The sequence below is a fragment of the Myxocyprinus asiaticus genome, chromosome 2, assembly GCF_019703515.2.
Source record: "Myxocyprinus asiaticus isolate MX2 ecotype Aquarium Trade chromosome 2, UBuf_Myxa_2, whole genome shotgun sequence".
Classification (NCBI taxonomy): domain Eukaryota; kingdom Metazoa; phylum Chordata; class Actinopteri; order Cypriniformes; family Catostomidae; genus Myxocyprinus; species Myxocyprinus asiaticus.
This window is the reverse complement of record NC_059345.1, coordinates 62,687,022-62,709,689: the sequence shown is the minus strand read 5'-3', so window position 1 is coordinate 62,709,689 and position 22,668 is coordinate 62,687,022. Positions and strand designations below refer to the sequence as shown.

General features: G+C 38.1%; 1 protein-coding gene across 5 annotated transcripts in view; it reads right to left on the bottom strand.

Annotated features, from left to right (window-relative positions):
- The window catches only part of clcn3 (chloride channel 3), a 67,754-nt gene extending 52,976 nt beyond the window's left edge, over positions 1-14,778 (bottom strand). For 3 of the 5 annotated variants that reach the window (XM_051718574.1, XM_051718618.1, XM_051718610.1), the window contains exon 1: positions 14,628-14,778. The gene's annotated coding sequence lies outside the window, so the exon portion shown is untranslated. The remainder of the gene's footprint in view (positions 1-14,627) is intronic. The other 2 variants (XM_051718601.1, XM_051718624.1) reach the window with 2 other exon arrangements.
- Positions 14,779-22,668: the final 7,890 nt, after the last annotated feature.

Below are 22,668 nucleotides of genomic sequence, written 5' to 3'. Positions count from 1 at the left end.
TCAGTAGTATAATAAACCTAAATGGCAATAGCCATATCATATTGTTCATGTACTTGTTATAGTTTACTTCTACGATGTTTCTTCAAATATCAATGTCATATTTAAATCAGGTCAATTACTGAAACAACAGTGCCACTGTAAGGAACAAATAGCATGTATAATATGTATGTGTTGTTCACATATAGGAGATACTGATAATTCAACATTGCTGCACAGAAATCAACATGATATAGAAGTCATTTGTATGAAAATAGTACTTATTTGTTATGTAATAAAGAAATATACACTCACTGAGCACTTTATTAGGTACACATGTACACCTACTTAGTCATGTGATTATCTAATCAGCCAGTCATGTGGCAGCATGAGATATGAGTAGGAGCTTCAGTTAATGTTCATATCAACCATCAGAATGGGGAAAAAATGTGTTCTCAGTGATATCGACCGTGGCATGATTTTTGGTGCCAGACGGGCTGGTTTGAGTTTTTCTGTAACTGCTGATCTCCTGGGATTTTCATGCAAAACAGTCTCTAGAATTTACTCAGAATGGTGCCAAAAACATAAAACATCCAGTGAGCAGCGGTTCTGCAGATGGAAACGCCTTGTTGATGAGAGAGGTCAACAGAGATAACCATTCTGTACAATTGTAGTGAGCAGAATAGCATCTCAGAATGCACAACACGTCAAACCTTGAGGCGAATGGCTACAACAGCAGAAGACCACGTTGGGCACTTTATTAGGCCTATAGTGTTTCTAATAAAGTGCTCAGTGAGTGTATATTACGTATATAAACCAAAAAAGCAAGCACAAATGCACATTTTGAAGATGCACCCAGAAAATGTATATCATCTGGGCACCTTTGGCATACTATTTTTGAAAGTACTATGATTTGGGCACTATCTCTAATCTAATCTAGTATTTAGGACAGAAAGTACAGTATGTGAACTGGGATGCAATATTACACTTACTGTGGCTAATGTAAAGTCATAATACATTAATATGGGATCTCCTTTAAACAGTGTAGCTTTAAGAATCTTTCTGTTCTATTCTTTTGTTTTGTTTCTCTTTTGATGACTCTTGTGGCAAATACTATGTTACCAGAATTTTTATGTTATAACAATAATTCTTGCAACTATGGAATTTTGGCAGAAACTACGGTTACAATTGACATTTTTGTTGTGGTGGAAGAACTATTTTTATTTCTATTTGTAAACCACATTTAAACAAATGATGATGCTTAAATTTGTGTTACCTGTTACCTTCCTATAAAGCTGACCCACATTTTTAGTAAGTTACAGATACTTATGAAACACCAAGCCAAGCTAATGAATGATATCGTAATTAGCTTTTGCATCCAAGTTTTTTAGTCAAAATTCCAGTAAAATGTTCATAGGGTTAAATATCAAAGGAATGTTCTGGGGCGATGATCACATATAGTAGTACTGTATTCCAATCAGTACTGCCCCCTATTGTACAGAGTACTATACTAACATCAAGAGAGGGCCTTTGAGCTGCAACCCTCAATGAAGTGAACATCAACGTTTAAATGACAGCAGCAAGGCTCTCTGTACTGTATAATCCAGAGCACAGTTAAACAAAGCATTTCTAACTACATTTAACTCTTTTCAAGTTAAGAACAATGCTCAATACTGCACTGACAAACTATTCTTAATCCTGGCTGTTTAGACACTTACAAATAAGTAGTAACTACCATGACTTCTTTGGACATGGTTCAATGGCAATAGCATTTTTTGGGACATATAATAGTACCATGGAGTTCTTTGAAGGACCTTGGAGTACCATGCAAATATTTTATTTTCATATCAATTTCGTACTATGGTGTTACCATCTGATAACATCACCGTTCCATGGTTCCACCACAGTACCTTTTTGTAAGGCCAAATGTCTCTTAAGAATGACAAGCTCAGAGAAATACTTAATACTATGAGTAGTGGTCAACCGATATACAGTAGTTTTTTAATTGTCAATCATCTAAAATTGTCAACATATCAGCTGATTAATCAGTCTGGCTAATACGCTCACCGAGCACTTTATTAGGAACACTATGTACCTAATAAAGTGCCCGACATGGTTTTCTGCTGTTTTAGCCCATCCGCCTCAAGGTTCGATGTGTTGTGCATTCTGAGATGCTATTCTGCTAACTACAATTGTACAGAGTGTTTATCTGAGTTACTGTAGCCTTTCTGTCAGCTCAAACCTGTCTGGCCCTTCTCCGTTGACCTCTCTCATAAACAAGGCGTTTCCGTCTGCAGAACTGCAGCTCACTGGATGTTTTTAGTTTGTGGCACCATTCTGTGTAAACTCTAGAGACTGTTGTGTGTGAAAATCCCAGAAGATGAGCAGTTCCAGAAATACTCAAACCAGCACTTCTGGCACCAACAATCATGCCACAGTCGAAATCACTGAGATCATATTTTTTCCCCATTCTGACCCATATCTGCTTGATTTTATGCATTGTAATGCTGCCACATGATTGGCTGATTAGATAATCACATGAATAAGTAGGTGTACAGGTGTTCCTACTAAATTGCTCAGTTAGTGTATATTGGTCTATAAAATAAATGTCTATTAAAAAGTGCAATAAAACATAACAAATAATCGAATTCTACAGTGACACTCAAATTGATATAATAGGTGACTTACAGCTGGAGTCTGTTGTGAATTCCAGAAGAAAACTCCATAAAGTTTCCCTGCTGCTGTAGATGATTACAGCACGACAGCGGTCCACTTCATTTCAGTTTCAAAATGTCCTTCTTGCCTCTTAAACTCACCAAATGTTTTTCTCTGTCTGTATTTCCTCCCTGTCCTATTCCGCTTTCCTCCCTCCCTCATTCTCTCTCCTTCCCTTCTTATTTTTCCTCTCTTTATCTTAGTTTTGCATCTTTCTTACAGTATCTCTTTATCTGGACCTTAGACGAATCATGAGTCAGCATGTGACTAAAACTAATAATCACAGAGAGAAAATAATGAAAACTAAAACTAAACTAAAAGAACAAACTGATTATAAAATAAAAACTAAAATAACCCTGAGCATGTTCACCCGAACACTGTTTTGCAGACAATTTGTATGATGTACAAATGTCTTTTTTCTCTGATATATTGTTTGACAAACAAATCATGAGATTCGGAAATCTGCTTCAGTAGCCGCAGGGCACCAGCACAAGAGCTTCTCTGTGAATGATCAAACTGTCTGAAACAAGACTCGGGTTATATCCAATTAAAGCAAGAAATTCAATTTATTTGGTTCAATTTGAGTGTTATTTTCTGAGGTCAGAGAGCCTTTCGTTTGAGTTTTAAGTAGCAGAGAGGAATTAGAAAGCCAATAAAGATGGATTCAACCTGATGGTCTACTGGTCTGGCTTTAGGAGGGAATCCTTCAAAAAAATCATAAATGAGCAGTGCGCTGTAAATAGTGTAGCATTATGTAAAATAAGAGGGACTCTTGGTCCCGATATAGATCCTGCTACATGGGTGACTGTCACGCTGGCGTGTCAAGCGTGTCGATAAGGTCACCATAGCAACCCACTCCAGAGATCACGTCAGCAAAAGAAAAGATTATAGATAAAGTGCAGAGTCAGTTGAATTTGATAAAAAGATATGGTGGAGTTGTTGTTTTAAAAAAAAAAACAATAGATGAGAAATAGATCACATTTCATATTTTGGTTTTGACCAATGAATTTCCATGACCTTTCCAGAGATTGCTAGGGTGGACTTCCATTTGTATGTAAGGTACATCTTTGGAATTAACAGAATAAAAACTAAGAGAATTAAATGGTCACATTTACTATAAAAGTCTCCAAAAAAGACCCTAAACAGACAAACAGATGTAATCACACTGTCTTGTCAGCAAGTTTTACTCTACACATAGCACACGTAACCCTTTCGCATGTATGATCAAACTGGTGTGATTACGCTATGCTGGGCTCAGACGCGTACGATCAAACCGGTGTGATCTGAATTCGTGCTGCTGTTTTCCAGCAAAAGAGGGACTGAAGTGGTTGCCATAATGAACCAGCAGATCAAATAGTCTTTTCAACATCACAAAATCTTTATTTTTATATGTAACAAACATTCAAACAATCACTAAATAAAAGTTTAAAGCCATTACCGTCATTCCCGCACTGTTTTGATGGAGCGATGCGGCCATGTTTTCTGATGTCAAACAAAGAATAAATATACAAACTATTCAGTCCACTCGAGCCTTCTCCCATTCCATCCGTCACTCATACTTCCGGTGCTGGGAAAGTAGAAGGGCTAGGCTTTTAGAACCTTCTATGCTTCTATTACAAACTCACAATCCAATGTTGCATTGCATGTAAACAATATGGCAGCATGCATAGCCGGCAAGCGCATTTGCGATTGCATCTTATATATCATAATCAATCATTATAAACAACATTATATGTTTGATAATATATAATCTGACCTTCAGTGCATCTGCTGTGAAGTGTAAGGAAAGATTTTTTTTAATAACAGCGTACATTAAAGAACTCACGCTGGGGGGGGTCCGTCAGTACAGGAGAAACTCACTTGTGAAAAGGTTCAAAAACAAATTCAATCTTATGAAATATTTTAAAGAGCAAAAATTAATTAAATAAATAATAATAAAATGACCATTTATATTTAACCCATTTCCATTAAGTTTCCAGGCCTGAAATGTTTAAAATTTGACGATGAATTTATCGTTGCTACATTGGCTATCTGTTAAATTTTGTATTAATTTTAAAATTCTGTTAACTACTTACAAAGCTTTAAATGCTCTAGCGCCACAGTACTTAAGCGACCTTCTCACCATTTAATCCATCACGTTCACTACGATCACAAAATTCTGGCCTATTAATAATACCTAGAATATCAAAATCCACAAAAGGAGGTAGATCCTTTTCCTATTTTGCTTCTAAACTATGGAATAGTCTTCCTATCATTGTTTGGGACTCAGACACACTCTCTCAGTTTAATTCTAGACTAAAGGCTCATCTTTTCAGCCAGGCATACACCTAATTTATCCCTCAACTCATAGTTATGCTGCATTAGTTAGGTCTGCCGGAACCGGAAACACTTCTCATATTCTATAATCCTGTTTTAAAGCGAATGGCATCTACGCTAATATTTTTCTATTTGTTTCCTTGTCATAACCTCGGGATACATATCCTGAGAATACCAGAACCTGCCAGATCCAGCTCCAGTCCTGCCTGATGTCCGATTCCTAATACTACATGTTGCTGAGTGAGGACTACTAACTGCAGCCTGTGCCAGCCAGATATTACTTCAGTCTACTACGATGGACTTCACAGAGGATGAACTGATGCCAGCTCCAACCATAAGACTTGGGATATTTCACAGGACACCGCCTGAAACTTGGACTCAAGATGGACTTCGCCGGAAATTAACTTCCACAAGCTTACAGTCGAACTGCAGTGCACATCACTGACCTCTGCCTGCATCACCTTGGTCAAAGGATGAACTGCAATCTTAACATGGAACACATAGATAATAAATGAATTACCAACTAAAGCCTTCATCAGTCAAATAACAAAGGGCAATGCATCTGTGTGCACTTCCACAGTTGATTCAGAATGGATTTCAAAGACTTGTCATTAATTTTACAGTTAATACAAAACCTTTTTGTTTAAACATTGGCCCATAACACTTACTTAGTTTACTCATTTTAAACCATGACTTGTACTACACATAAATAACTAATATTGACATTATATCCAGAGGGGAACTGGTTTCCCCCAAGGTTATTTTTCCTCCATTAACCAACATCTTATTGAGTTTTTTGTTACTTGCCACAGTTGCCTTTAGCCTGCTCACTGGGGGTCTTAATACAAATATTATTTTCTTATTTATGTAATTATTTATTTTAAGGCACAATTTACAATCAAGTTTTTTATTAAACCACACTATTATTACTCTAAGACATTACTATATTGCAGCTTCTTTTTCTGTTAAAGCATAATTTTATTAATTAGTTAAAAATTAGTTTATTAACAGTTAAAGCTGTGTTGTGAAAAGCACTATACAAATAAAAATGACTTGATGACTTTAAAATACAATTTTCAAATGCCATATATTTCTAGGTTTTCCGTGAGAACCCTGGTTCACATATGGCCTGTTAAAACTCATTCTTTCTAATGTTTGAATGAAAAGTAACTGTGTTAAGGATTCACATGCAGTTAAACTTGTGTTTCACAAAAGACCAAACTGGTCTCATAGAATGCTGTTACTATACCTAGGCCTACGATTTTTACGTGGCTGATTGTACTGTACGTATCGTGGCAGTTTCCATGTAAAATAACCCCTAAAGGTGCTACAACAATGACCTGTATTTACTTTTACACATTCAGTTCATAAACTCTTGTTTTTACCCTGTTGCTCACATTTATGACATCTTATGATATCTTAACATTTTTACTAAAGTGCATGACTTGTAAGGCAGTAAATTTTACAGTTTGCATTTAAGGCTGCACGATATATCGCATTTATCGAAATATCACAAATGTCCATATCGCGATATGCATATTGCACGAATGAATGATTTTAATACTTTTATGGCGACGCAGTTAGCAGAGAATAGACTGGCCGTGCGATTGTCACTTGGTGTGTGTGTGGGTGCAGTGTGCATAGGCACCGATCCCATGAGTGCTCCGGGGCTCGAGCCCCCATGGAAAAGATATTACCCATCCATTTTCTCTGTTGTCATTTCAACATTAACAGATTAGGTGATTACATGAGAGATGATAAATTTCAGTAAGTTGTACTGTATCTTTCAACATACCCTCTGATGTTCATTCATGTTTTTTTTTGTGCTTTAAGTTGGAGAGAGAGAGCATTGCGCCCCGTTCAGTTTGAACGGGTAGCTACCGCAATCTGCCAAACACCTAGCGGCGTGGATGCAGCATCATTTAAAATCAATAGTTTTCAGTTTCAGATACCATTATAGAAACTCACTATTCACAGTCAGCCATGATTAATTTAATCCATGAGTTAAAGTGTCTTTCTCTCTGTTGTCATGGAACCTAGGTCAGGGGTTGGCAACCAATCACTGGCACGCCAGAAAGGCGAGAGAGGAATAGACTATTTTATTTATATAAATTCCGCACCTGCATTCCAATCTACAGCTTGATGTAATCCTCCGCTTTGCTTCGGTTAGACTGCGTGGATGACAGCCGACATTTCGTGTTTCATTTGTTTCTTTTTGCTTTCAGAACAACACGTAATGCAATAAGAAAAACACCACTATTATTCCTTGAGATTTCCAACCCAGCATACAGGTACACCCTCCTTAAACATGGACATTCAAAATTACATTAAACGATTAAAAGAGAAAACATAAACGCACATGGTGGGGTTAAAAAATCTGAGTCTATTCAAAATATAAATTAAACCTGGAAATAAAGTTTGCAGGTGCGATTAACTGAAAAGGGCTAAATAGTTGATTGGCTTGTGATGCGCGAATGGCTTGCACGTGCAGCGTGAGTCTCGTCACACTTTAATACTGTTTAGCCTTCCATTCATCTGATGAAAACACGCTGCGTGATCATGATTAAATCAAGATGTAGATTGGAATGCAGGTGCGAAAAACGTCATAAAAATAAAATAGCCTGCTCCTCTCTCGCTGTTGCTTGCGTGCTAGTGATTAAATGATTACAGTTACATAATATAAGAAATATTTAAGATTCCACACAATTTGTGATCAGTCATCAAATAAGCAAATTTGTGACATTAACTTTGTTAACTCATAACACAAAAGGACAGGTTTTCTTTCATTAAAGCACTTTAGATGGTCTGAAAATTCACATGCAGGATCATGATGATATCATAATCATCGGGTTTTGCACAAAATTTTCACTCAAACTGTTTAATATCATTTGTAATGAAAAATAAACGATTAAATTAGAAAAATGCAAAACAGAAACATTTTCACAAGGGGAAAATTGCATACATTTTTATTATTTTTTCGGGGGTGTTGGCACAGCCATTGACTAGGAAAATAAAAAATGGCACTCCATGTCAAAAAGGTTGCCAACCCGTGGGGCCTGGGTAGCTCAGTGGTAAAATACGCTGGCTACCACCCCTGGAGTTCGCTAGTTCACTAGTTTGAATCCCAGGGCATGCTGAGTGACCTCAGCCAGGTCTCTTAAGCAACCAAACTGGCCCGGTTGCTAGGGAGGATAGAGTCACATGGGGTAACCTCCTCATGGTCGCTATAATGTGGTTCGTTCTCGTGGGGCACGTGGTGAGTTGATTGTAGTTGCTGCGGTGGATGGCGTGAAGCCTCCACACGTGCTATGTCTCCGTGGCAACACGCTCAACAAGCCATGTGATAAGATGTGCACGTTGACAATCTCAGACGCGGAGGACTGAGGCAAATCACTATGCGACCATGAGGACTTAGAGCGCATTGGGAATTGGTCATTCCAAATTGGGAGAAAAAGGGAAAAAAATCCCCCCTGCCAAAAAAAAAAAAAAAACGTTGCCCCAACACCTGACCTAGGTGATGGTTGCTTGGTGATGAATCAACATTTACAGATCCGCATGAAATGATGGGTTCTCACAACCCCTTATTTTTCAAACTGCCAGTACAGATTCAGAAGCAGGTGGAAAACAATAGCAGGAAAAAAATCAAAGTATTTCAACCACCTTCTGGTGTTTGATGTCTATAAACAGGTGTCCTATGTTGTGTCTGTACACACGCCTCATTATACACTTTGTATCCTACAATGGATAGAAAAGCAAAATAAACCCTAATGTCTGATGTAGACTCAAAGAGTTTGTTGCCTTTATCTGATATGACTGGAAACAGCGCCCACCATCTTCTAAGACCATAGTCATCACTTCTGAGAAACATATATTTTAATGGCACCATCAAAATGACATGTCCCTGCTGAAAAACAAACAAACAAACACCTTAAACCAGTCTAAGCTTGTTTCCTGGTCTTCCAGCCTGATCAGGCTGGTCTGTTGGCTGGTTTTAGAGGGTTTTGGGCAATTTTCAACTTATCAGGCTGGGAGACCAGCTTGCAAACCAGCCAAATTAGCTGCACACAAGCTTCATCAGACTGCTAGACCAGCTAGCCTAGCCTGAACCAGCTAAGACCAGCAGCTGTTTTTTCTCAGATCAGTAAGCCTGTATCACATTTTCAAAGTAAAAAATATCCCAAGAATCTATATAAAAGTAATAAGATAACTGCTGAGTCTGTCTGCAACTTTTGCCCTATTCAGAAGTTACTTTCAGTGCAGAGGAAGTCGAACACAAAGAGGAAAATGGTCATATTTACAGCTGACATCAGGCTTTGCCTTTAAAAGAAGGGGAGAAACCAGAGAGATTGCACTGACCAAACGAATGTCATGAAATAAGATTAAGAAGTGTATATAAATCAAAGAGGACATACAGGTGCATCTCAATAAATTAGAATGTCGTGGAAAAGTTCATTTATTTCAGTAATTCAACTCAAATTGTGAAACTCGTGTATTAAATAAATTCAATGCACACAGACTGAAGTAGTTTAAATCTTTGGTTCTTTTAATTGTGATGATTTTGGCTCACATTTTACAAAAACCCACCAATTCACCATCTCAACAAATTAGAATACATCATAAGACCAATAAAAAAAACATTTTTAGTGAATTGTTGGCCTTCTGGAAAGTATGTTCATTTACTGTATATGTACTCAATACTTGGTAGGGGCTCCTTTTGCTTTAATAACTGCCTCAATTTGGCGTGGCATGGAGGTGATCAGTTCGTGGCACTGCTGAGGTGGTATGGAAGCCCAGGTTTCTTTGACAGTGGCCTTCAGTTCATCTGCATTTTTTGGTCTCTTGTTTCTCATTTTCCTCTTGACAATACCCCATAGATTCTCTATGGGGTTCAGGTCTGGTGAGTTTGCTGGCCAGTCAAGCACACCAACACCATGGTCATTTAACCAACTTTTGGTGCTTTTGGCAGTGTGGGCAGGTGACAAATCCTGCTGGAAAATGAAATCAGCATCTTTAAAAAGCTGGTCAGCAGAAGGAAGCATGAAGTGCTCCAAAATTTCTTGGTAAATGGGTGCAGTGACTTTGGTTTTCAAAAAACACAATGGACCAACACCAGCAGATGACATTACACCCCAAATCATCACAGACTGTGGAAACTTAAAACTGGACTTCAAGCAACTTGGGCTATGAGCTTCTCCACCCTTCCTCCAGACTCTAGGACCTTGGTTTTCAAAATGAAATACAAAACTTGCTCTCATCTGAAAAGAGGACTTTGGACCACTGGGCAACAGTCCAGTTCTTCTTCTCCTTAGCCCAGGTAAGACGCCTCTGATGTTGTCTGTGGTTCAGGAGTGGCTTAACAAGAGGAATACGACAACTGTAGCCAAATTCCTTGACACGTCTGTGTGTGGTGGCTCCTGATGCCTTGAACCCAGCCTCAGTCCATTCCTTGTGAAGTTCACCCAAATTCTTGAATCGATTTTGCTTGACAATCCTCATAAGGCTGAGGTTCTCTCAGTTGGTTGTGCATCTTTTTCTTCCACACTTTTTCCTTCCATTCAACTTTCTGTTAACATGCTTGGATACAGCACTCTGTGAACAGCCAGCTTCTTTGGCAATGAATGTTTGTGGCTTACCCTCCTTGTGAAGGGTGTCAATGATTGTCTTCTGGACAACTGTCAGATCAGCAGTCTTCCACATGATTGTGTAGCCTAGTGAACCAAACTGAGAGACCATTTTGAAGGCTCAGGAAACCTTTGCAGGTGTTTTGAGTTGATTAGCTGATTGGCATGTTACCATATTCTAATTTTTTGAGATAGTGAATTGGTGGGGTTTTGTTAAATGTGAGCCAAAATCATCACAATTAAAAGAACCAAAGACTTAAACTACTTCAGTCTGTGTGCACTGAATTTATTTAATACACGAGTTTCACAATTTGAGTTGAATTACTAAAATAAATGGACTTTTCCACGACATTCTAATTTATTGAGATGCACCTGTAATACTTGGAGAAAGCTATCCATTGGCAATCCGAAGACCACACTTTTAAGTATCCTCCAAATAATCTCTCACTGATAAAACATCTATTGAAATATTTGTGATTTACATGTTTCTCGCAAAACATGTATAGCATCTAACCAGTCACACCTTGACGCTTTGATATAAACAGGCTCCCATGGATGCATTCAAGCATTTCACTGTCATAATGCAACAATCATGTAAGTATTGGTGACAGTGTATGCTATGCACACTATGCCAATGGCATAACCTTGTTTTTTGATTGATTAACTTGTTGATTGCAAGGTAAACTTTCATACACACTTATCTTTGTGACTTTAAACCAGTTGTTCTCAACTGGTGGGTTGCAGGTCTGTTTTGGTAGGGTTGAGGACAGCAGGAAAAAAACAACGCTACATGCGAATGATAAAAATGCAACTAACCATATATACGTGGATAGTCAGGACAGCAACATAAATAGACTTAGCAACTTTTAAATGGATGGAGAAAATGCTTCCCATATCTTTTGTTGCTGATGTCAAAAAACATGCGTCCAATCAAACTCAGTGGTATTTTGGTGCAAAAATTGTAGCTGATACATGTAGTGTTCACGGACTTGTTTAATGTTTATCAACATTAAGATTTTAGGTTAAAATCGATATGAAGTAGCGATGGGCATTTTGGTCATTTTGTCTACTTGAGTACTCAAAATTGTGCAATGGAATAACAACTACCATTTCGGCGAGATGCAGGTGTGTGAACTCGCAAACATCAACATGTTGACATCCAGGGAGATTTACAGAGTAGATGATAAACATTCAATTTTATTAAATAATATCCATTAATGGGTCAAATTCTTACATAAAATGATAATAAAACTTGTTTAGCAAACATTTGCAGAGACGTGTTCCAAACACAGTTAATTATAAACATTTTTTTATTATCGTAAACCTGTAGAACAAGCGCTAGCATTGTAGCATCGTTTATCAGTTTGGTTGCTATGAGACGTCTCTGCTGACAATCAAGTAACTGCTAAAAATCACAATGTAATCAATCTCAAAATTGAAAATAAGGCCCCTCTTTGACACGTTTGTGTTGTCACAGAATTTTGAGTTTAGTCAATAGTCAGGTCACGCATGATCATTATTGATCATCGTTTTCTTTTTTTTTTTTTAACTATTTTCGGGCGCCACTTAAGGAATATTCTGGGTTCAATGCAAGTTAAGGCTGAAGTATGTAACTTTTTCAGTGTTAAAATACTTTCTTCTATCCCATCTTAATATGCAGAGACAACTATAAGTAAGCCATTCATAGGTTCATTTGATCGAAAACTGTAAACACTGTTTCTATGTAGTGCTATAAAAATTCCTGTGTTTGAGTGACCCGCTCAGCCCACCCCAACAACGTTTCTCAACCAATGGTGTGAGTTGGGGGCGGGACTATCTGACTGTTTGAACAGAGTAGAAGAGGGGTGTAGTCGGAAAGCTGTTTTGAAAACATTGTTTATTTTTGCAATTCCATTCGGTGGCACTAGTGTCGCAAACATTACATACAGCATCGACAGCATTTGTAACATGATATTGATTACCACCAAAAATAATTTCAACTTGTCCCTCATTTTTTTTTTTTTAAAACAGTAAAAGTCTGGGTTACTGCAACATGATCACACAGGAAGTCAGCATGTTGTGTTCGAGAGTTCCGATACCCTAGGATAGGCCACATTAAGCGCCATCTCCCATCAGACATTTTTGCATCGGCTCCAACATGTTTACCTTGCCTTGTGGCACGAATGGAAGCACATTGTGTCAGCAGCATGGGAGACCCCGGTTTTGATCCCACATTGAACCAGGAAGTAATCACGTTCGCATAATCAGTGACGAGCGTGATTCGGAGGTTGCATTTTTTTTCTCTAGCATTACATTTTTACTCCACTGATAGTTAGGTTTAAGTTTGGGGTTAAGGTTTTGGGGTACAGTTTATAAAATATACATTCCTCTTCACTGTATTACAGCTTGTAAAGCTGAAAACAACTTGCTTCACAACTCGCTTTTGGTGCCCCTCAGTGGACATTTCACCTATAAACTGCAGTTCACATGTGCCCGTTTGCACAACAACACTTACTGCTTTGGCCACTGGGGGCAGTGTTTCCAATTTCACTATGAGATCAGTCTGGTTACAGGGATGCAACGGAAATGGTTACAATGAAAGTGAATGGGGCCAATCTGTAAATATTAAAATACTCACTGTTGTAAAAGTATAGCAACAAGATGTAAACAATATAGGTGTTAACAAGATTTTAGCCTGATAAAATGGCATTCTAACCTTTTCTGTGTAAAATTCAATCCAATTTTACAACTTCTGTGCCATGATGACGTGAGTCTGTAAACCCTGCAATCCCTTTCATTTAGTATTCTGCCACAAAAAAAATAAAATAAAAACTATTGGAACAACTTTACAGCTCAAATAATACACAAGATTTAACAGAAGAATTAATGTAAGTGATTTTATAAATTTAGAAGCATTACATTTTTGCCTTTAGTTAGACCCTCCAAAAATTGTCCCCTTTCACTTCCATTGTAAGTGCCTCACTGTGACCTCGATTTGTGCTTTTGTGTGTGTGTGTGTGTGAGAGAGAGAGAGAGAGAGAGAGTGTGGGCAGGTTTAAGTGGTTTACAAGGACTTTTTTTAGGTTACAAACTGGTAATTACAAGGGTATTATGCTATAAATGTGGTTTATGAGGACATTTATAGTGTCCCCATAATTCAAATCGCTTAAAAAAATATTTTTTTTTGAAAATATTAAAATGCAGAACGTTTTTTGTGAGGGTTAGGTTTAGGGGTAGTGTTTGGGGATAGAATCTATAGTTCGTACAGTATAAAAATCATTATGTCTATGGAGAGTCCTCATAAGGATAGCTGCACCAACGTGTGTGTGTGTGTGTGGTAATCAACATTATGCCACAAATACTGTTGATTGAGCATAACTTGTATTGAACCCAGAATATTACTTTAAACCCCATGTAAATTCTGGGTCCTGAAGCAAAACCAGTTGTCTAAGATGGGCCTCAACATCAGTGACAAGCATGTTAATGATCAGCGTTAAAGAGCAAAAATCATGCAACAAATGCCACTAACGTAGAATCTGTAAACTCAAACAAAAGGGACCTGTAGGACCTATTTTTATAGACTCAAATATATGCTTATATAAAAGAACATGTCTGGATATGTGTGTCAATCTTATAAACACAAGGTTTGAATAAGTGATTCCTTGCTTAGGTGACATGAATTAGTGTTAAAATGCATGTAAAAAACAAAAATGCTCAGATAAACGTCATAAAGTAACTGGGATCACAGAAGATCTCAAAGCATCTCACTAATATTAAACCTCTGGATACAAAATAACAAAGTAAAACGAGTTTACAACGCATAAAAACATGAGTGCATGTGCATGTTTGTAAAGAAACAAACATTAAGATGGTGGCATGATATACCAATCAAAATACTTGACAGGGGCTTTTAAATGAAACGTTTTAAATGAAATGTGATATTGTGAACCTGCGCGCGACGATGGATGCGAGTCTCGCGCAGTAATCGCACGCGCTTCAACACAGATGTGACAGTCTTACCTCTGCGATGCCTTGAAACGAGCTCTGAAGACACAATTCATCACTTCAGAACAAATAAAACACAGAAAGACATTTTTCTCTTAATGTTTGTTTGTCATTCCGCTCTGGTTATTTTGACCCATTCCTGTGTCAGTGACGTTCACTTCCGGTGTCTCCCCCTTTCCACTTCCATCTTAAAAGAGAGCCGAAATCTGAATGTCAGCTAAATTAATTTGATTTTTCCATGCAGTCTATCAAATTCATAAGGTGTGATGGATCATTTATTATTGCAAATAATACTTTATAACAATAATGATAGTGCAATTAAAAACAAATGGGTAGTAATAATAAAACTAGAGCATTTAATAATATTAAAACAATGTAATTATAGTATAGTGTAGTATAATAGTAAAGAAGGGGTATAAGAAGTATATTATATTATTTAATATAATATAATATAAAATAAAATGTTTTTGTACAGAAATTGAGCAATAAAACGCAATAGTAGTACAAAATTAATAAAATATTATAAATACTTTATAATGCTCTGCAATGGCAAGATTGGTCTCTATAATATATTCTGTTACAGTCAGGTTTGGCTCAACTATGCTAAGATTCAGAGAAGACAGAGAGATATCAGTTTTGTAGTCCACAAAAAACAAGCAATTTATATTTTCAGTGTTGATGTACATTGTTGGTTTGGCTTTGTAGGACAGTATAGTATATTAATAAATCAGGGGGGTAAAAAGTAGGTAATTGACAAAGAATAAGGTCATGAACTTTTAGGTTACAATTTATATAAATACATAAGGGAAAGTGTTATTTTTACAAATAAAATGTTACCATTTTTCACAGAATTTTTGCAGTTGTCATATAGTATGTCATGTATGCACTGATGAGCCAAAACATTATGACCACACACAGGTGAAGCGAATAATGCTGATCATCTCCTAACAAGACCACATGTCAAGGTCTGGAGGAATGTGTCACAACACACAGTGCATCGCACCCTGCTACGTATCGGTCTGTGTAGGCGCAGACCAGTCAAAGTGCCCATGATGACCCCTGATCCGATGACTCACGTTTTCTTTTACATAACGTGTATGGCTGTGTGTGTGTGCACCGTTTACCTGGGGAAATGATGAAACCAGGATGCACTGTGGGAAGACGACAAGCCGGTGGAGGCAGTGTGATGCTCTTGGCAATTTTCAGCTGGGAAACCCTGGGTCTGGCCATTCATGTGGACATCAATTTGACATGTGCCACCTACTTAAACATCATTGCAGACCAGGTACACCCCTTCATGGCAATGGTATTCCCTGATGGCAGTGGCCTCTTTCAGCAGGATAATGCGCCCTGTCACACTGCACACATTGTTTGGGAATGGTTTGAGGAACATGATGAAGAGTTCAGGGTGTTGCCCTGGTCTCCAAATTCCCCAGATCTCAATCTGACTGAGCATCTGTGGCATGTGCTGGACCAACAAGTCCGATCCACAGCAGATCCACCTTGCAACTTACAGGACATGAAGGATATGTTGCTAATGTCTTGGTGCCAGATACCACAGCACACCTTCAGGGGTCTTGTAGAGTCCATGACTCAGCGTGTCGGTGCTGTTTTGGCGGCACACGGAGGACCAACAGCATATTAGGCAGGTGGTCATAATATTCTGGCTCATCAGTATATATATGCAAAAGTCTTAGGCACATAAGATGTTTCAAAAAAACATTTGTTTTAAGATTGTTCTTTATGTCTTCAGCTTTAGTGTCTCAATAGTAAATATACATTTTAGACTCCCAAACAGATCAATATTTAAGTCCTTTTTTTGCTTTAAATTTTTCTCCCTGCCCAGCAGGCTGCGATATACAAGAATAATGTGAATTGCCAAAAACAAGAGAAGAATGTGAAGGTGAAAGTGGAGATTTATAGTAAAAAAGGACTTATATGTTGATCTGTTTCTGACCCACACTTATCATATTGCTTCTGAAGATATGGATGTAACCACTGGAGTATGTTGTATTGCTTTTACGCTGCCTTCATTTAAAAAAAAAAAATTTTACCTTTAAAATTTTGGTACCCATTCACTTGCTTTGTATGGACCTACAGAGCTGACATATTCTCCTTCCTGTTTTTTTTTTTTTTTTTGTCATCAACAATTATTATTGATTCCCAAATTTAAAATTAACACAAACGACACATGAAAACACGGAATCAACTTTTATCAATATATGCCTCCCCTTCCCTCCTGTCACCCAACATACATCCCAGTGGTCAGACATTAAATAACAACAGACACACATATATTGAACACACAGTTCAAAGAAAATACTCCATAACATAAAAAGACATAAAGAAATTAACCAACCAAAAAAAGAAAAAAGATTCCACATATTAATTAATTACATAAACTCCAACCCAATTGTCCCTCTCCACTGCTCCTCCCCATCAACCCTCCAGGAAGGCCAAATTAGTGCCCCACTTCCTGCCATAATCACCCAAACTGCCCAGCCGTCTATGTGATAACTCCTCAAATGCCGCCACTCTGCCCAACTCGGTGCACCACTTATGAAATGAGGGCGCACCCGGCGACTTTCTTCCCCTAAGTATCACCTGCCTGCCGATCATCAAGCAGGTAAGGACCCAGTTTTTTATATGTTTATTTATTATATTAATACCCGCCCCATCACCCAAAATACAAAGTGTGGGGCAGAATAAAATCTGAGTGCCCAAGACATCACAGATTAAACTCTGAATCCCCAACCAAAACTCTTGAATCTTAGTACAGGACCAAAAAACATGGGCAATGTACCCATCCTCCAACTGGCATCGCCAGCAAATAGGAGTGTCTTTAAGGCCAAGCCTATACAATCTAGAGGGAATCCAATAAAAAAGATGCAGAATCTTAAATTGCATCCCTAGACATAGACTTGACATTTTTCTTATCTTCCAGTACTAAATTCAAGTCTCTCTCCCATAACTTCTTAAGAGATGTTAAAACCCCATCCCCTAGACTCTGAATTAGCCAGGAATAATACGCTGAAGCTTCATGACCTTTTCTAAAAGCAGCAAGCACCATCTCAAGAATGTCTGCCGCTTTAGGGGGCTGCATACTACACACAAATGTGGTACAGTGTAGATGGCACAGCTGTAAGTACCTGAAGAATTGAGATCTGGGAATCCCAAACCACTGTATAATATTTTCAAATGATCTCAACGCTCCATTTTCATACAGGTCACCCAACGTAGTAACACCCTTCCCATTCCATTCTGTCCAGCAGAAAGGGGACTTGTTAACGCACAATTTAGGGTTTAACCAAATACTTGCGGCATTGTTCAGATAAATGTCCGAAATGAACAAGAAACTTTTGTCCACACTAAATGAATGTGCGAGATAATGGGATGTGTCTTTATTTCTCTGGGCAGCTTGGTAGAAAGACTTTGCAATGGCAAGATAGGGGCAAGGACCTCCTGTTCAATAAAGAGCCAGGGAGGAGCTCTCTCAGGTGGAAGCGGCCAATGCACCAAATGTCTGAGACCAAAAGCAGCCTAACCCACCTTTGTCAATTGGCCTGTGTAACTTGTTAAAATGCATCAGAGGACATTTACCATTCCAGATAAAGGATTTAGCTATACTATCAAATTGTTTAAAATAAAAGAGGGGAACTTCAGTGGGGAAAGACTGTAGTACGTAGCTAAATTTTGGAATACAATTCATTTTAATAACATTAACCTACCCAATCATAGATAAATGTAATGAAGCCCACCTGCTCACATCACTTGAAAACCTTTTTATTAAGGGGTCAAAATTAACTCTAACTAAATCATACAAATTTGGTGGGAATAAAATGCCCAAATACTCAATGCCCTGTTTGGGCCACTGGAAGGCGCCCAGCTGGAAAGCCGTTACTGGGCAGTACGCTGTCAGAGCCAAAGCTTCGGATTTAGAACAATTGACTCTGTATCCCGAAAACTTAGAAAAGGAATTAGTAATTCTATGGAGGCAAGGCATAGATCTAGTAAGGTAGGAGACGAATAATAAAATATCATCTGCGTAAAGCAAAAGCTAATGCGCCACACCTCCTGCCACCACCCCTGGAAAATTATCCTCCTTTCTTATCACGGCTGCTAATGGTTCCAGGGCAAGACAGAACAATAATGGGGAAATCCAGAGTAAAATAATCTGAAATTAATCCATTTGTTTGTACCGCTGCTACCGGGTGTCTATAAAGTAACTTAATCCATCCAATAAAAGTATTCCCAAACCCATACATTTCCAAAATCTTAAAAAGAGAATCCCATTCTACCATACCAAACGCCTTTTTGGCATCAAGTGAGATGGCAGTGACTGGAGTCTGATCATTCGCCACTGACCACATGATATTGATGAAACGCCTAATGTTATCAGAAGAGCTGCGGCCCCGAATAAATCCCACCTGATTTATATGTATAAGAGAAGTCATAACTTTACTCAATCGATTAGCCGACATTTTTGACAGTGTTTTTACGTCTAGCTGGATCAGGGAAATTGGACAGTAACTCTTACACTCGCTTGGATCTTTGTCCTTTTTAAGAATCAGACTAATCCAGGCTTGTGTCATGGTTGGTGGAAGCTTTCCATTCTTTAATGATTCCGTATAAACTTCTAACAAATGTGGAGCCAATTCTGTAGCATAAGATCTAAAATATTCAGCAGCAAAGCCGTCCGGCCCCAGAGACTTGCCTGTAGGCAAGGCCTTAATTACTTTGCCAAGCTCCTCCAATGTTATTTTTTGCTCAGTCGTTAGTTTAGGGAGTTCTAATGGTTCCATAAAGTAGACGAATATGTGGAATTATAAAGATCAAGAATTCTTTAAAGGCATTATTAATATCAATGGCTGAGGTAAATATTTCACCACCAGCAGATTTCATTGAGGGAATGGTAGAAAAAGATTCACTCTACTTTATATATCTAGCCAAAAGCTTCCCTGCTTTGTCCCCTGACTCAAAGTATGACTGTCTTGCCCTGAATAGCCAAAACGCCACCTTCCGTGAAAAAACAGTATTATATCTGTATTTCAATCGGGTTAATTCTCTGAGGCCATCAGATGACATATGGTGCTTCAGGTCTGCCTCGGCACTTTTAATATTCCCTTTCAACTCCACGAGTTCTCGTGCTTTGGATTTTTTTGATGAATGAGGCATACTGTATGATCCGACCCCTAAGAACTGCCTAAAGTGCCTCCCAAGCCACGCCCACAGAGGATACTGAGGACCAGTTGGTCTCCATATAAACATTGATTTCAGCCTTTAACATTTGTTGGAATTCAGGATTTTGCAAAAGGTATATATTAAAGGCCAACTGAGCTGAAATATTCTTCAAAAAATCTTTGTTTGTATTCAGCAGAAGAAAGAAAGTTATACACATCTGGGCATGAGGGTAAGTAAATGATGAAATAATTTTCATTTTTGGGTGAACTATTGCGTTAAGAATAAAATTACCTTAGTAACTTATACGTTTATGAAAGAGATAATGTCCTAATTAGCACTAAGGAAATTATTATTAGAATTAGCATATCTATTTGAGAAAAATTTCCCTTAGTTATTACAAACAAAAGCTGCTCCAACACCATGGCACTAGATAGTGAACAAGAATTCATTACATATTGTTCACTACATTGACAAGAAAACAGAACTCATTTTATCTGAATGCATACATATTAGTGCTCTATAGTAAATTTGGTTGTCAATGAATTTGTTCAGCCCAACATATTTGCAAAAACAGCATGATGAAAAGGACCACTCATAGAAACATTAATGGGAGAACTACTAGTGCTCAATATAGCAGCTGTAAAAATGGAAATAACGTCTTTCTATTAAAAGTGACAATCATTGTTTTTTAAAAGAGGCATAGCATGATAGTAGATAGGAGCTATATTTGTATATCTAGACATATAGGTATATATAAGACTCTATAGACTCTTAGCTAGACTCTTAGTGTGAATAGATAATTCATCAGCAATTCGTTTCACCATTAATTTAGCTTTTGGTGTGAACAGGCCTTTAAAATGGTATACAGATGCCATTTTAAAAACATCCCTGTTCCATCGCTGACATGTTTTTGGGTGTAGATCTGTAAAAAGTTGCCTTAGCTAAACTTATAGAAAATAAAACTACAAACTGCACATTGAATCAATTAAAACAATTTTTTTAATAAAAATCTTGTGTAACAGTTCTCTGACTTTCTTGTAAAGGAGGAAGCAGAAGCCAAACAATCCAGCGTAAATCTTTATTTCGAAACTTTTCAGCTTAACACACACTCTGTTTGTTTTTCAGCATAATCACACTGAATGCACACATGAAGACTGCTGCGTGCATCTCTCTCTCTCTCCCCTCTGGCAGTTTGGACTGCACTTTTAACCTCCTCCAGCTCTCACTGCAACACAAAACAGCTGTTAGAAGTGATTTCCCACAGGTGTCAGTCCTTACCGCTCTTCCTCTCCAGGCCTCACTCTCCACAGACGTCGCTCAGCCACGCCCACATGACCACATACCCCATTGCCCGACTCAGGCCGGGGAGCCATCATTGTTAAAATGCAAATCTTTCTATGAGGGAACAAAACATATAGCAAGGAAACACAAAACATTTTGCAAGGGAACGCAAACTTTTTGTGAACGAACACAAAATTTTAGTCGCAATAAGGAATGCAAAACTTTTTTGCAAGGGAATGCAAAACGTTTTTGCGAGTGAACGCAAAACTTATTGTGAGGGAACATAAAACATATAGCGAGGGAACACAAAACTTATTGCGAGGAAACAAAACTTCCATCGCAATAAGGAACTTATTGCGAGGGAACACACATTTTTTTGTAAGGGAATGCAAAACTCAATGTATGCGCAGAATTTACGAAGTGTAAATCTGTATTCAGAATGAACAATTTGACATTTGCGATTAACATTTTTATTGATTCATCTATTAAAAAGGAACAGCAAAACATATATACACAGAATCAATATTTAACCCTAACAATCCCCCCCACCCCCAGTCCCTCACCTGACCCCCATCAACACCCCGGTGGTCACACAATTACAGACACACAACAAACAAACAAAAAGTATATAAATAAATAAATAAAAATACAAATAAAAGAAATAATAAACTAATCACACATCCCCTACACCTCTCTCCACTGTCCCTCCCCGAGAGCCCTCCAAAAAAGACAGCTATTTGCCCCATTTCTCCCCAAACAGGTCTAGACTCCCCAGTCTTCTGGATATCCCCTCCTCAAGAGCTGCCACTCTGGCCATCTCTGAACACCACTCCTGAAATAGGGGTGCACCAGCCGACTTCCAACTCCTGGCAATCATAATACTAGTTAGGACCCAATTTTTCATGTGTTTATTCTCCAAATTAATGACTGCCCCATCTCCTAAAATACAGAGTCTGGGGCAGAATAAAATCTGAGAGGCCAAAACCTCGCACATAAAAATCCTCAACCAGAACTCTTGAATCTTAACACATCCCCAAAAGACATGGGTTGTGTCTCCATCTTCTGATTGACATCGCCAGCAGGTGGGTGTGTCTTTAAGACCAAGCCTATACAATCTAGAGGGCGTCCAATAGATTTTGCAAAAGGGATACATTAAAGCGGCAACTATATGATTTCTTTTTCTCTGTATGTGGCAACATCTCTAAACTCACCAGGGTGTGATCTGAGTCACAAGATGTTTCCAATTGAGCAGTCAACAACCGATGAAATGAGGGATTTATATATTTAAAAAAATCTATTCTAGAATAAATCTTATGAACTGATGAAAAAAATTTATAGTCCCTACCAGATGGGTTCAAAAGTCTCCAAATATCTGCAAGATTTTGACACATCCTGTGAAGTGTCACTGTTGCTCTAGGGGGCTTACACACTTTTGCTTCACTATGATCAAGGATTGAGTCCATCAATAAATTAAAGTCTCCTCCCAATATTATATCATGAGGGGTGCCAGCAGTTTGCAACATCCCTTCAAGATCTATAAAAAAGCCCCGATCATCAGTGTTAGGTGCATAAATATTAGCCAAAATCAACCTTT